At 38.5% G+C, this 13,750-nt stretch overlaps 1 non-coding gene across 1 annotated transcript; it reads right to left on the bottom strand.

Moving 5' to 3' along the window:
- Window positions 1–12,101: 12,101 nt before the first annotated feature.
- On the bottom strand, window positions 12,102–12,205 carry LOC148577861 (small nucleolar RNA R71). The gene has a single exon (XR_015904576.1). It is a non-coding gene; the product is annotated as a small nucleolar RNA R71 (small nucleolar RNA).
- Between the last annotated feature and the right edge of the window lie 1,545 nt (window positions 12,206–13,750).

Here is a 13,750-nt window from a genome sequence, read left to right as displayed (position 1 = left end):
TCAAATATAAGAAAACAATAATAACAACTCAAATAAGGATAAATGAAATATAAAAATCAAATTACATTTAAAGAAAATGATAATTCAACAAGAGTTCATAACTAAAATAGTATAAACAAGAAACTAATAAGAAAGTGTTAATGAACTAAAGTAGAAGAGCAAGAAAATGTAATTAAAACTAAGCTAAAATAAGATTAGAAACTAAAATAAAAGAGAATTAAAATAGAAACTTTAAGAATTCTAGAGAAAATTTAGAGCTTCTCTCTCTAGAATTTACTAAATATTCTAATAAAACTAAAACTAAAACTACCTACTACTAACTACATTAGATTTTTTTCTTAAATACATTTGGGTTTTAGACCTTTTTGTGGCCCAAAAACAAGGATGTATGTGTTTCATTAAACAAAACACGTGGGCCCATTTCGCACACGCGGACTATCACTCGAATCGCTTCTCGAGTTTGCTTCTTCGCTCCATTCTTTTAGATCCTTTGAAATCATTGACCTTGAAACACTTAAACAAATTTAATCACGGGATCGAATGGCATAAAAATGAATAATTAGGAGAACAAAAAAGCATATTTTTCACATACAACTTCATCAGAAGTAAGATTCAAAAAACTCATTTAATTGTCCAATATTGTGCAAGAAAGTTGACAAATTCCATGATTTTTAGCACAATTTATAACGATAAAATAGAGTTTATCAAACTCCTGAGCCAAAAAACTTGCGACTTACTTCATGTATCGTTGGTATTTCAGCATGAATAGAGGATATTGCTACTATCGTCTATCTTGTAGACCTCCATGATATAGTAGTGTCACCATATGTGAATAGGTATCCTATTTGAAATCTTTCTTTATGTGGATCGCCAACTAATTGTGACTTGGATTGATATGGGTAAAATAGTCACATATCAACTGTTCCATGAAGATATCGAAAAATTTGTTTGATTCCATTTCAATATCTTCTAGTTGGAGAGGAACTATAGCTTACTAGTAAATTCACAACAAATAATATGACAGGCCGTGTATTATTAGCAATATACATTAATGCTCCAATGGCACTAAGATATGGTACTTCAGGACTATGGATATCTTTATTTTCTTCTTTAGAATGGAATTTATCCTTTTCTACGTCTAAAGACCTTACGATTATTGGGATATTTAATAAATGTGATTTATCCATATAAAATATCTTCAAGATCTTTTCTATGTATATTGTTTGATGAATAAAGATTCCATTGTTTGTATGTTCAATCTGTAGGCCGGGAAAAAATTTAGTCTTTTCAAGATCTTTAATCTCAAACTCTTCTTTTAATGTTTTTATGATTGTTGGAATCTCTTTGGGATTCCAATGATATTTAAATAATCAACGTATATAGCAATTATAATAAATTCAGATGCAGATTTTTTTATGAAAACACATGGGCAGATATCATCATTTTTAAATCTGAGTGTCGGAGTTCTAGGAATACCTCTGGCTTTCCCGGAGCCTTTTATATTAGCTATGTGAGCACGTTTACCATAGTGAGAACTCCCCATTCTCATTCTATATATATTCTGTTGTTTTTCTTTTCAGATGCAGGTCGAGAGGCACCTTGTTGAGCGTTTGGAGTTTCCTATGCAAGCGAAGTTTGGTTATTTTGGGATGTTGTATTTTGTACTTATACTATGTATATATGTATATAGATTCTCCTCTGTATATATTTTATGTTTGTTCCTCCTAGAGGTTGACTTGGAGAAACAGTTATTTATTCTGTAGTTTGAGTTATATTTTTGGTTGTATAAATATATAATTATACTCTGGCCGGCCTTAGCTTTGCAGGTCGAGTCTGGAGCTTGATATCTGTGTTTTTGGAACTTTGATCTGTATATTATGTTTTTAGCGTTCTTTTGATCTCACCTATTCATTTTACGATTGACCCTGTGAGCGTGACATGATTTTCTGTTTTCACTTTTGTTTAGCTTATTCTTCAAGGCTCCTAAATATGAATTCTTTTTACTATATTTATGTACGTATTTTACTTTTAGATGTCGTAATACTTCGTCACCTCTGCTTTACGACTTAAGCGTAAGGCTCTGTGTGGTAGGGTGTTACATTATGGTATCAAAGCAGTTCGTTCTTGTAGAGCCTGAGGGACAGATTGACTATGCTTTTGTACATACTCTGGGTATGTATATATGCTAATTAGGATATCTAATTGATATATGTGGCATATTTGTTTATGAGGATGCATTTGGGACTTTGAAGAATTAGACTTGAGATATTGAGACTGATCACCTTAATATCACTTGTTTGGTGTGAACAAGAACCAAATGATGACTCGTTGACGCGGACACGGTCGAGGCAGAGGTCGAAATATCAATGTGGAACCTAAAAATACTATGAATAATCCTGTGAGCTTTACGAATGCTTTGGAGAACATGGCGGTTTCTGTGCAGGCAACGACTGAGGCCATTGGTCAACAAGTTAATAATGGAAACGGGTGTAATGGCGGAAATGGGCCGATGACTTTAGCAACTTTTCTGAAGATAAACCCACCAACTTTTAGAGGAGCCACAAATACAACAGAATCTTATAATTGGTTTTAGGCGATGGAACGAGCTTTGCGAGCGCAACAATTGTTTGAAGATCAGTGTGTTGAGTTTGCTACTTATTAGTTGATGGGTGAAGCTCAGTATTGATGGCAGGGGACCCAACGCCTTCTGTAGCGAGATAATGTTGCAATCTGATGAGTCGAATTCACACCCCATTCAAAAATTGGTGAATTAGTTCTTTTGGCAAGCGCACCAAAATTATCATCAAGTAATAACCCACAGTGGAGTGGGATCGTATCCACAGAGATTGGCAAATTCAAGCAGTTTTAATCAATTGATGAATTAGTCAAGCGGATCAATAGGATTGTGAAGTACAGAATTGTAAATGACATAAATGTAAATGACTAGAATATAAAGAAAAGTAATAAAGTGCAGGAATATAAATGGCAGAATGTAAAGTGCAGAATCATAAATGACTTGAATGTAAATGGGAATGGGAAATTGCTGAATGTAAAAATAAGCTGTAAAGAAATGGATAGATAAGAATGGGAAAATTCATTGAGATTGAGAGATGTTGTCTCTTTGGATCAAATCTAGCTTATATTCTCTTCAATCATGCAACTCATTGACCTCTTGGCAATCATGATTGATTGAGTCCCAATCCCTTGGTGACTCAATCTCTCAGATCTTGATCGATAGCCAATTCCTTGGTCTAGTTGCTCATGAAGAGAGATATGCTTGGTCCCTGATTATACCACACACTATTATAGGTCCAGATAGAGGGAGGATTATATGTCACATATCCAAACACCAAAACCCAGATTCTACTCTAGTGTGAGAAGGGATTTCAAGCATGATTTCATGTTTCCTTTCCTAAGGTTCCCATGAAACCCAATTGCATTCAATCTTTTTTCCAACATAATTGAACACTAAGCATTAAGAACGAAATTCCTTCTAGCAAATCAAAGAGAAGATGAAGAGAAGAAGAATTTCACTATTATCAATCCATCAAGTACAATAGAGCTCCCTCTCTCAATGAGAGGGAAGTTAGCTACTCATAGCTCAAAAAGTACTCAAAAGTGAAGTGTAAAAGTGGATCTAAAACTGATTGCTTAACCCCCTTCTTCAGTAGTCCATGGGGGAATTTATACTACTCCTAGTAAAATAAAAGAATTACAAAAGTGAAAAAAGAAAATTACATTTTGGAGGGAAAAGAAAACACTCAATAAGCATGACTTCTCAGCTGGCGTGTGGCTGGCGCTTTTCTGGTGTGTCATGTGCCCTTTATTTCTAGCTTGGTGTGCCACGCCCAATCCTTCAAGTGGCACGCTCGTCCCTTTAACAACCTTAGCGTGCCACGCCTTCGAACTCAAGTGGCACGCCATAGTGAAATTCTTGTTTTGGCGTGCCACGCCTTCGAACCCAAGTGGCTCGCCCCTTGCTTTTCTCACTTCTTTTTGCCTCTGGAAACTTGAACTGGCATGCCACGCCCAAGGTCTGGCGTGCCACGCCCTTGCTCTATGCTTGGCTAAGCTTCTCTGGAAAGTTGAACTAGCGTGGTACGCCCAGGGTCTGGCGTGCCACACCCCTTTTGTGAGTGAGCGGTTCCTCTGTTTTGGCATGCCACGCCACGAACTCAAGTGGCACGCCCCAGTGCTTCTTGCTCTCTGAATGACACTAGCGTGCCACGCCTGGTTGCTCAAGTGGCACGCCTAAGTGAAGAATGGTGAATGGCATGCCACGCCTTCGATATCAAGTGGCACGCCCCTTATAACTGGCCTCCTTCATCCTCTCTGGAAACTTATACCAACGTGGCACGCCCATGATCGTGTCTTGGTTCCAGTAGTTGGCGTGCCACGCCTCAGCCTTCAAGTGGCACGCCATAGTGAAATGCTAAGGTTGGCGTGCCACGCCTTTGATTCCAAGTGGCACGCCCAGTCCTTGCTTCTGGTCCTTTGCGCATTGGCATGCCACGCTTGGTTGCTCAAGTGGCACGCCCAGTCTTCAATTGCCTTCAGTCCCTTCTCTGGATTGTTGTACCAGTGTGCCACGCCATGCTGCTCAAGTGGCACGCCCATGGATTTGTGAACTCTTCAAGTTTGGCGTGCCACGCCTGGGTTCTCATGTGGCACGCCCAAGTGACTTCTTGGAGCTTCCGTGCCACGCCTTCGATACCAAGTGGCACGCCATAGTGAAGGCTCTTCTTGGAATGGTGAGTTGGCGTGCCACGCCCCTTTACTCAAGTGGCACGCCCATAGTAGTTGATGGGTCAGGCGTGCCACGTCCAGCCTGGCGTGCCACGCCCCTTTTGTGTCCTCCATTGTAGTTCTCTGGAAAAATGTATTAGCGTCCCACGCCCAGTCCTTGCCGTGCCACGCCCACATGCATGCTTGGATCTCCCTCTCTGGAATTTAGTACTGGCGTGCCACGCCAGTGCATTTTTATGGCGTTTGCTCCCAAGTGGCACGCCAGTTTTACACGCCCAGCTTCTTGTTTGTCTTTTTCCCATTTTTGATGCCCTTTTCACCTGAAATTTAGCACAACTCATCTCAAAGTGGTATACCATAATATTCATCAAATAATGCATGAATTGTACTGATCAAATGAGATTTATGCTCTTTTATGGTTTTTTTTATGCAAGAAAGAAGGGTAGATGATGCAAGTCATCACAATCCCTTGGGATGTATTCCAATCTGAGTTTTATAAGAAGTATTTTCCAAACTTAGTAAGGATGGCGAAAGAGCTTGAGTTGCTACAGCTGAAGCAGGGTCCTATGTTAGTGGCAAAGTATACCAGTCGGTTTGAGAAACTATGTCGGTTCTCCAGGAGATTTTGAAGAATGGAAATGCATAAAATATGAAGGTGGTCTGCGGAGTGACATCCTGAGTACAGTGGGCCCGATGGAGATTAGAGTTTTCTCTAAACTGGTAAACAAGAGCCGAGTTATTGAGGATTGTGTGAGAAATGTAGCATTAGACAAGGGTGATCACCGAGTTTTGTTAGGAGAGATCAGGGGAGGAACTTTGCGCCTAGAGGACAGAATTTCAAGCAAGGCGGTTATGTTCCACAACAACGTTTGGGTCAGAATAACTTCCGGAGATTCAATAATAATAACAACAACCAGGGAAGAGACAAAGGAAAGAAGATTTAGAATCCTCCGAATAACTTGATATGTAAGAGATGTAGGGCATATCATCTGAACACTTCATCCAGAGCTAGAATAGGTGTATGCTACTACTGTGGTGGAACCGGGCATCTGTCTTGGAACTGTCCGAATAAGAAAAGGGATGATGTCGGGAGAGCACAACAGCCAATGAAGGTGTTCACTACATCTGCTGTGGGTGCCGAGGGATCCGAGACATTGATAGAGGTAACTGTGAAGTAGCTGGTAAAGTTTTAAATGCTTTATTTGATTCAGGAGCAACACATTCATTCATTACGTTTGAGAAGGCTAATGAATTAGGGTTGAGAATAGTGGTCTTGGGTTATGAATTGAAGGTGCATAATGCCACTCATGAGGCCATTGTGACTAGGTTAGGTTGTTCACAAGTTATGTTCCGAGTTAAACAGCAAGAGTTTGTCCATGATTTGATTTGTTTTTCCAATGACCGATCTTGATCTAATCTTGGTATTGGATTGGTTGTCCAAGAACACATCTTGTTAAACTATTCTAAAAGGACGTTATATTTTATGTCGGAAGGGTCGGAAGGACCGGTGGTGGCAAAGGATTATTATCTGAACTCTGTAGTTGTGAACTGTAGTGGGTATGAATGCGAAGGCATTGTTCTATTGGCGGCAAATGTGTCAGGTGAGGAATAAAGCTTAGAACAAATTCCGGTTGTATGTGAATTCCCCGAAGTGTTTCTGAACGACATTCTTGAATTCCCTCCTTCTCGAGAAATCGAGTTTGCGATTGATCTGGTTCTTGGAGCAGGACCAATTTCAATTATGCCTTACTGAATGTCACCTTTGGAACTAGCTAAACTTAAAGCTTAACTAGAGGAGTTAATGAGTAAGAACTTTATTCGTCCAAGCATTTCTCCATGAGGAACACCGGTGTTGTTGGTGAAAAAGAAGGATGGAAGTATGCGGTTGTGCGTAGATTACAGACAACTGAACAAAGTAACCGTAAAGAATAAATACCTATTGCTGAGAATTGATGATCTGATGGACCAATTGCAAGGAGCTGGTGTCTTTTCGAAGATCGACTTGAGGTCTGGTTATCACCAGATAAGAGTGAGAGATGAAGATATCCCGAGCTTTCAGGACTCGATATGGTCACCATAAATACATTGTGATGTCATTTGGGTTAACTAATGCCCCTGCTGTGTTCATGGATTATATGAACCAGATATTTCGTCCTTTCCTGGATAGATTCGTCATCGTCTTCATTGATGATATTCTAATCTACTCTAAGACTGAGAAAGAGCATGCGAAACTCTTGCGAATCGTGCTGCGGATTCTGAAAGAGAGGAAGTTGTATGCTAAACTTTCTAAATGTGAATTTTGGAAGAATGAGGTAAAATTTCTGGGTCACGTAGTGAGTAAGTAGGGAATAGCGGTGGATTCTTCTAAGGCTGAGACAGTAATGGATTGGGGACGACCTACATCCGTGGCAGAGATTAGAAGCTTCTTAGATTTGGCACTATATTATCGGAGGTTCATCAAAGACTTTTCACAAATTGCATTGCCTTTGACAAAGTTAACTTGAAAGGATGCACCATTTGTCTAGATATCAGAATGTGAGAAGGGCTTTCAACCCTTGAAGCGGAAACTGACTACAACGCCTGTGCTTGTATTACCCGAACCTAACGAGCCTTTTGAGGTGTATTGCGATGCTTCTTTAAAAGGTCTGGGGTGTGTATTGACGTAACATAGGAACGTGGTAGCTTACGCATCGCGTTAGCTGAGACCTCATGAGATGAATTGCCCAACTCATGACTTAGAATTAGCGGCGTTTGTATTTGCATTGAAGATTTGGAGGCATTACTTGTATGGAGTGATGTTTTGAGTCTTCTCTGATCACAAGAATCTCAAGTATCTCTTTGATCAGAAGGAGCTCAACATGCGACAAAGAAGGTGGGTGGAGTTGCTGGAGGATAACGACTTTGAGTTAATTTACCACCCAAGGAAGGCGAACGTTGTAGCAGATGCCTTAAGTGGGAAGTCGTTAACAGTCGCTTGGATGATAATTAAGGAAGAGGAGTTGGTGAGCAAGTTTCGAGATTTGAGACTAGGTGTCAGAGAATTTAATGGGAGTGTGTGGTTGAACCAATTGCAGATCTCTAGTGACTTCAAATCCAAAATTTTAAAAGCTCAACAAGACGATCAGGAGTTATAGAAGGTGTTGCCGGCAATAGAGAAAGGAAAGCGATGGGGAGTTTTGTGGGATGGAGATGCAATATGGAGGTATAAGGGTAGGATTTGCGTGCTGAATGTTGGAAATTTGCGGCAAGATATTGATGAGCGGATAATTTATACGCTTTTTGGCATTGTTTTTAGTATGTTTTTAGTAGAATCTTGTTACTTTTAGGGATGTTTTTATTAGTTTTTATGTTAAATTCACATTTCTGGACTTTACTATGAGTTTGTGTGTTTTTCTGTGATTTCAGGTATTTTCTGGCTGAAATTGAGGGACTTGAGCAAAAATCAGATTCAGAGGTTGAAGAAGGACTGCTGATGCTGTTGGATTCTGACCTCCCTACACTCAAAGTGGATTTTCTGGAGCTACAGAAATCAACATGGCGCGCTTCCAATTGCGTTGGAAAGTAGACATCCAGGGCTTTCCAGCAATATATAATAGTCCATACTTTGGCCGAGTTTAGACGATGCAAAAGGGCGTTGAATGCCAGTTCTACGCTGCAGTCTGGAGTTAAACGCCAGAAACACGTCACAAGCCAGAGTTGAACGCCAAAAACACGTTACAAATTGGCGTTCAACTCCAAGAATGACCTCTCCACGTGTAAACTTCAAGCTCAGCCCAAGAACACACCAAATGGGCCCCAGAAGTAGATTTATGCATCAATTACTTACTTCTGTAAACCCTAGTAACTAGTTTAGTATAAATAGGACTTTTTACTATTGTATTAGACATCTTGGGACGTTTAGTTCTTAGATCATGGGGGCTGACCTCTCGGCCATGCCTGAACCTTCATCACTTATGTATTTTCAACGGTAGAGTTTCTGCACTCCATAGATTAAGGTGTGGAGCTCTGCTGTTCCTCATGAATTAATGCAAAGTACTACTGTTTTTCTATTCAATTCAACTTATTCCGCTTCTAAGATATTCATTCGCACTTCAATATGAATGTGATGAACGTGACAATCATCATCATTCCCCCACGAACGCATGCCTGACAACCACTTCCGTTCCACCTTAGATTGAAAGAGTATCTCTTGGATTTCTTAATCAGAATCTTCGTGGTATAAGCTAGATTGATGGCGGCATTCATGAGAGTCCGGAAAGTCTAAACCTTGTCTGTGGTATTCCGAGTAGGACTCAGGGATTGAATGACTGTGATGAGCTTCAAACTCGCGAGTGCTGGGCGTAGTGACAGACGCAAAAGGATAGTAAATCCTATTCCAGTATGATCGGGAACCTCCAGATGATTAGCCATGCAGTGACAGCGCATTGGACCATTTTCATAGAGAGGATGGGATGTAGCCATTGACAACGGTGATGCCCTTACATAAAGCTAGCCATAGAAAGGAGTAGGATTGATTGGATGAAGATAGTAGGAAAGCAGAAGTTCAGAGGAACGAACGCATCTCTATACGCTTATCTGAAATTCTCACCAATGATTTACATAAGTATTTCTATCTTTATCTTCCATTTATTTATTATTTATTTTCGAAAACTCCATAACCTTTTGATATCCGCCTGACTGAGATTTAGAAGGTGACCATAGCTTGCTTCATACCAACAATCTCCGTGGGATCGACCCTTACTCACGTAAGGTTTTATTACTTGGACGACCCAGTGCACTTGCTGGTTAGTTGTGCGAAGTTGTGAAGTTATGTTTGGACCATGGTATTATGCACCAGTTATTGGCGCCATGCCAGGGAGAGAATGAACAACAAATTTTACAACCTCAGAGTAACAATTTCGCATACCAAGTTTTTGGCGCCGTTGCTGGGGATTGTTTGAGTTTGGACAACTGACGGTTCATCTTGTTGCTCAGATTAGGTAATTTTCTTTTTGTTTTATTTTCAAAAATTTTTCAAAAATCTTCAAAAAAATTTCTCCTTTATTTTCGAAAAAAATAAAAATTCTTTTCAAAAATTTTTATTATGTTCTTCAAAAATTTTAAGAATGAATTCTAGAGTTTCATGAAGCATGTGAAGCCTGGCTGGCTGTAAAGCCATGTCTAAATTTATTTGGACTGGGGCTTCCAACCCAACATTATCAAGAGCAAGCCAGTTGTTGCTAATCCACCTGCTGCTGTTCCTGATCCACCTGATTTACATGCTAAAGCTTGACTGGCCATTAAGCCATGTTTAACCCTCAGATTGGAGCTTTAGACTAAAGAGCACAAGATTCCTGGAATTCACATTAAAAAAATTTTTGAAATCCTTATTTTTCTTTTTCAAACAATTTTCGAAAAATAAAAAAAAATTAGAAAATCATAAAAATAAAAAATATTGTGTTTCTTGTTTGAGTCTTGAGTCAAATTATAAGTTTGGTGTCAATTGCATATTCATTTTGCATTTTTCGAAAAAAAATCATGCATTCATAGTGTTCTTCATGATCTTCAAGTTGTTCTTGGTAAGTCTTCTTGTTTGATCTTGATGTCTTCTTGTTTTGTGTCTTTTTTTGTTTTTCATATGCATTTTTCGTTTGTTAGAGTCCAAGCATTAAAGATTTCTAAGTTTGGTGTCTTGCATGTTTTCTTTGCATAAAAATTTTTTCAAAAATATGTTCTTGATGTTCATCATGATCTTCAAAGTGTTCTTGGTGTTCATCTTAACATTCATAACATTCTTGCATTCATTCCTTGTTTTGATCCAGAAAGAAAAGAGAAAAACATAAAAATGACGTTTTAATTTTTCTCTTTCATCATTAAAAATTCAAAAATCAAAAAAATATCTTTCCTTTTTTTTCTCTCATAAATTTCGAAAATTTGGATTGACTTTTTCAAAAATTTTTAAAATTCAATTGTTTATTATGAGTCAAATCAAATTTTCAATTTAAAAATCTTATCTTTTTCAAAATCATTTTCAAAAATCAAATCTTTTTCATTTTTCTTAATTATTTTCGAAAATTTTAAAAATATTTTTCAAAAAAAATTCTTTTTCTTAATTTTATATCATATTTTCGAAAATCACATCATCAATTAATGTTTTGATTCAAAAATTTCGAGTTTGTTACTTACTTGTTAAGAAAGATTCAAACTTTAAATTCTAGAATCATATCTTGTGATTTCTTGTGAGTCAAATCATTAATTATGATTCTAAAAAAATCAAATTTTTTTCAAAACTAATTCTAATCATATCTTCCTATCATATCTTTTTTAAAAAAATCTTATCTTTTTCAAAAATTTGATTTTTAAATATCTTTTCTAACTTCTTATCTTCTTATCTTTTCAAAATTGATTTTCAAATCTTTTTCAACTAACTAATTGACTTTTTGTTTGTTTCTTATCTTTTTCAAAACTACCTAACTAACTCTCTCTCTCTAATTTTCGAAAATATCTCCCTCTTTTTTAAAAATTCTTTTTAATTAACTAATTGTTTCAATTTTTAATTTTAACTTGATTTCATTCCTAATTTTCGAAAATCACTAACCCCTTTTCAAAATTTTATTTTCGAAAATCCTCTTTCTCTCTCATCTCCTTCTATTTATTTATTCATCTACTAACACTTCTCTCCCATCCAAAAATTCGAACACTACTTCCCTCTTTGTGTTCGAGTTTTTCCTCTTCTCTTCCTTACATTACATTCTTTTCTTCTTCTACTCACACAGGGGATCCTCTATACCTGGGTAAAAAGGATCCCTATTATTATTATTTTTCTGTTCCCTCTTTTTCATATGAGCAGGAGCAAGGACAAGAACATTCTTGTTAAAGCAGACCCTGAACCTGAAAGGACTCTGAAGAGGAAACTAAGAGAAGCTAAAATACAACAATCCAGAGATAACCTTACAGAAATTTTCGAACAGGAAGAGGAGATGGCAGCCGAAAATAATAATAATGCAAGGAGGATGCTTGGTGACTTTACTGCACCTAATTCCAATTTACATGGAAGAAGCATCTCCATCCCTACCATTGGAGCAAACAATTTTGAGCTGAAACCTCAATTAGTTTCTCTGATGCAACAAAACTGCAAGTTTCATGGACTTCCATCTGAAGATCCTTTTCAGTTCTTAACTGAATTCTTGCAGATCTGTGATACTGTTAAGACTAATGAAGTAGATCCTGAAGTCTACAGGCTCATGCTTTTCCCGTTTGCTGTAAGAGACAGAGCTAGAATATGGTTGGATTCTCAACCTAAAGATAGCCTAAACTCTTGGGATAAGCTGGTCAAGGCTTTCTTAGCCAAGTTCTTTCCTCCTCAAAAGCTGAGTAAGCTTAGAGTGGATGTTCAAACCTTCAGACAGAAAGAAGGTGAATCCCTCTATGAAGCTTGGGAGAGATACAAGGAACTGACCAAAAAGTGTCCTTCTGACATACTTTCAGAATGGACCATCCTGGATATATTCTATGGTGGTCTGTCTGAATTAGCTAAGATGTCATTGGATACTTCTACAGGTGGATCCATTCACCTAAAGAAAACACCTGCAGAAGCTCAAGAACTTATTGACATGGTTGCTAATAACCAGTTCATGTACACTTCTGAGAGGAATCCTGTGAGTAATGGGACGCCTCAGAAGAAGGGAGTTCTTGAAATTGATACTCTGAATGCCATATTGGCTCAGAATAAAATATTGATTTAGAAAGTCAATATGATTTCTCAGAGTCTGAATGGAATGCATGCTGCATCCAACAGTACTCAAGAGGCATCTTCTGAAGAAGAAGCTTATGATCCTGAGAACCCTACAATGGCAGAGGTGAATTACATGGGTGAACCATATGGAAACACTTATAATCCCTCATGGAGAAATCACCCAAATCTCTCATGGAAGGATCAACAAAAGCCTCAACAAGGCTTTAATAATGGTAGAAGAAACAGGTTTAGCAATAGCAAACCTTTTCCATCATCCACTCTGCAACAGATAGAGAACTCTGAACAAAGTACCTCTAATTTAGCAAACTTAGTCTCTGATCTATCTAAGGCCACTGTGAGTTTCATGAATGAAACAAGATCCTCCATTAAAAATTTGGAGGCACAAGTGGGACAGCTGAGTAAGAAAATCACTGAAACCCCTCCTAGTGCTCTCCCAAGCAATACAGAAGAAAATCCAAAAGGAGAGTGCAAAGCCATTGACATAGTCAACACGGCCGAACCTAGAGAGGAAGGGGAGGACGTGAATCCCAAGGAGGAAGACCTCCTGGGATGTCCAGTGATCAATAAGGAGTTTCCCTCTGAGGAACCAAAGGACTCTGAGGCTCATCTAGAGGCCATAGAGATTCCATTGAACCTTCTTACGCCCTTCATGAGCTCTGATGAGTATTCTTCTTCTGAAGAGAATGAGGATGTTACTGAAGAGCAAGTTGCCAAGTTCCTTGGTGCAATCATGAAGCTGAATGCCAATTTATTTGGTAAAGAGACTTGGGGAGATGAACCTCCCCTGTTCACCAATGAACTAAATGCATTGGATCAACTGAGATTGCCTCAGAAGAAACAGGATCCTGGAAAGTTCCTAATACCCTGTACCATAGGCACCATGACCTTTGAGAAGGCTCTATGTGACCTTGGGTCAAGAATAAACCTCATGCCACTTTCTGTAATGGAGAAACTGGGAATCTTTGAGGTACAAGCTGCTAAAATCTCATTAGAGATGGCAGACAATTCCAGAAAAGAGGCTTATGGACAGGTAGAGGACGTGTTAGTAAAGGTTGAAGGCTTTTACATCCCTGCTGATTTCATAATCCTAGATACTGGGAAGGATGAGGATGAATCCATCATCCTTGGAAGACCCTTCCTAGCCACAGCAAGAGCTGTGATTGATGTTAATAGAGGTGAACTAGTCCTTCAATTGAATGAGGACCCCCTTGAGTTTAAAACTCAAGGACATCCTTCTGTGAACATGAAAAAGAGGCACAGTAAGCTTCT

The sequence above is a fragment of the Arachis ipaensis genome, chromosome B1 (assembly GCF_059453495.1).
Source record: "Arachis ipaensis isolate K30076 ecotype BB chromosome B1, ASM5945349v1, whole genome shotgun sequence".
NCBI lineage: Eukaryota > Viridiplantae > Streptophyta > Magnoliopsida > Fabales > Fabaceae > Arachis > Arachis ipaensis.
The sequence above is the reverse complement of the archived record's forward strand: the minus strand, read 5'-3'. Positions and strand labels throughout refer to the sequence as shown.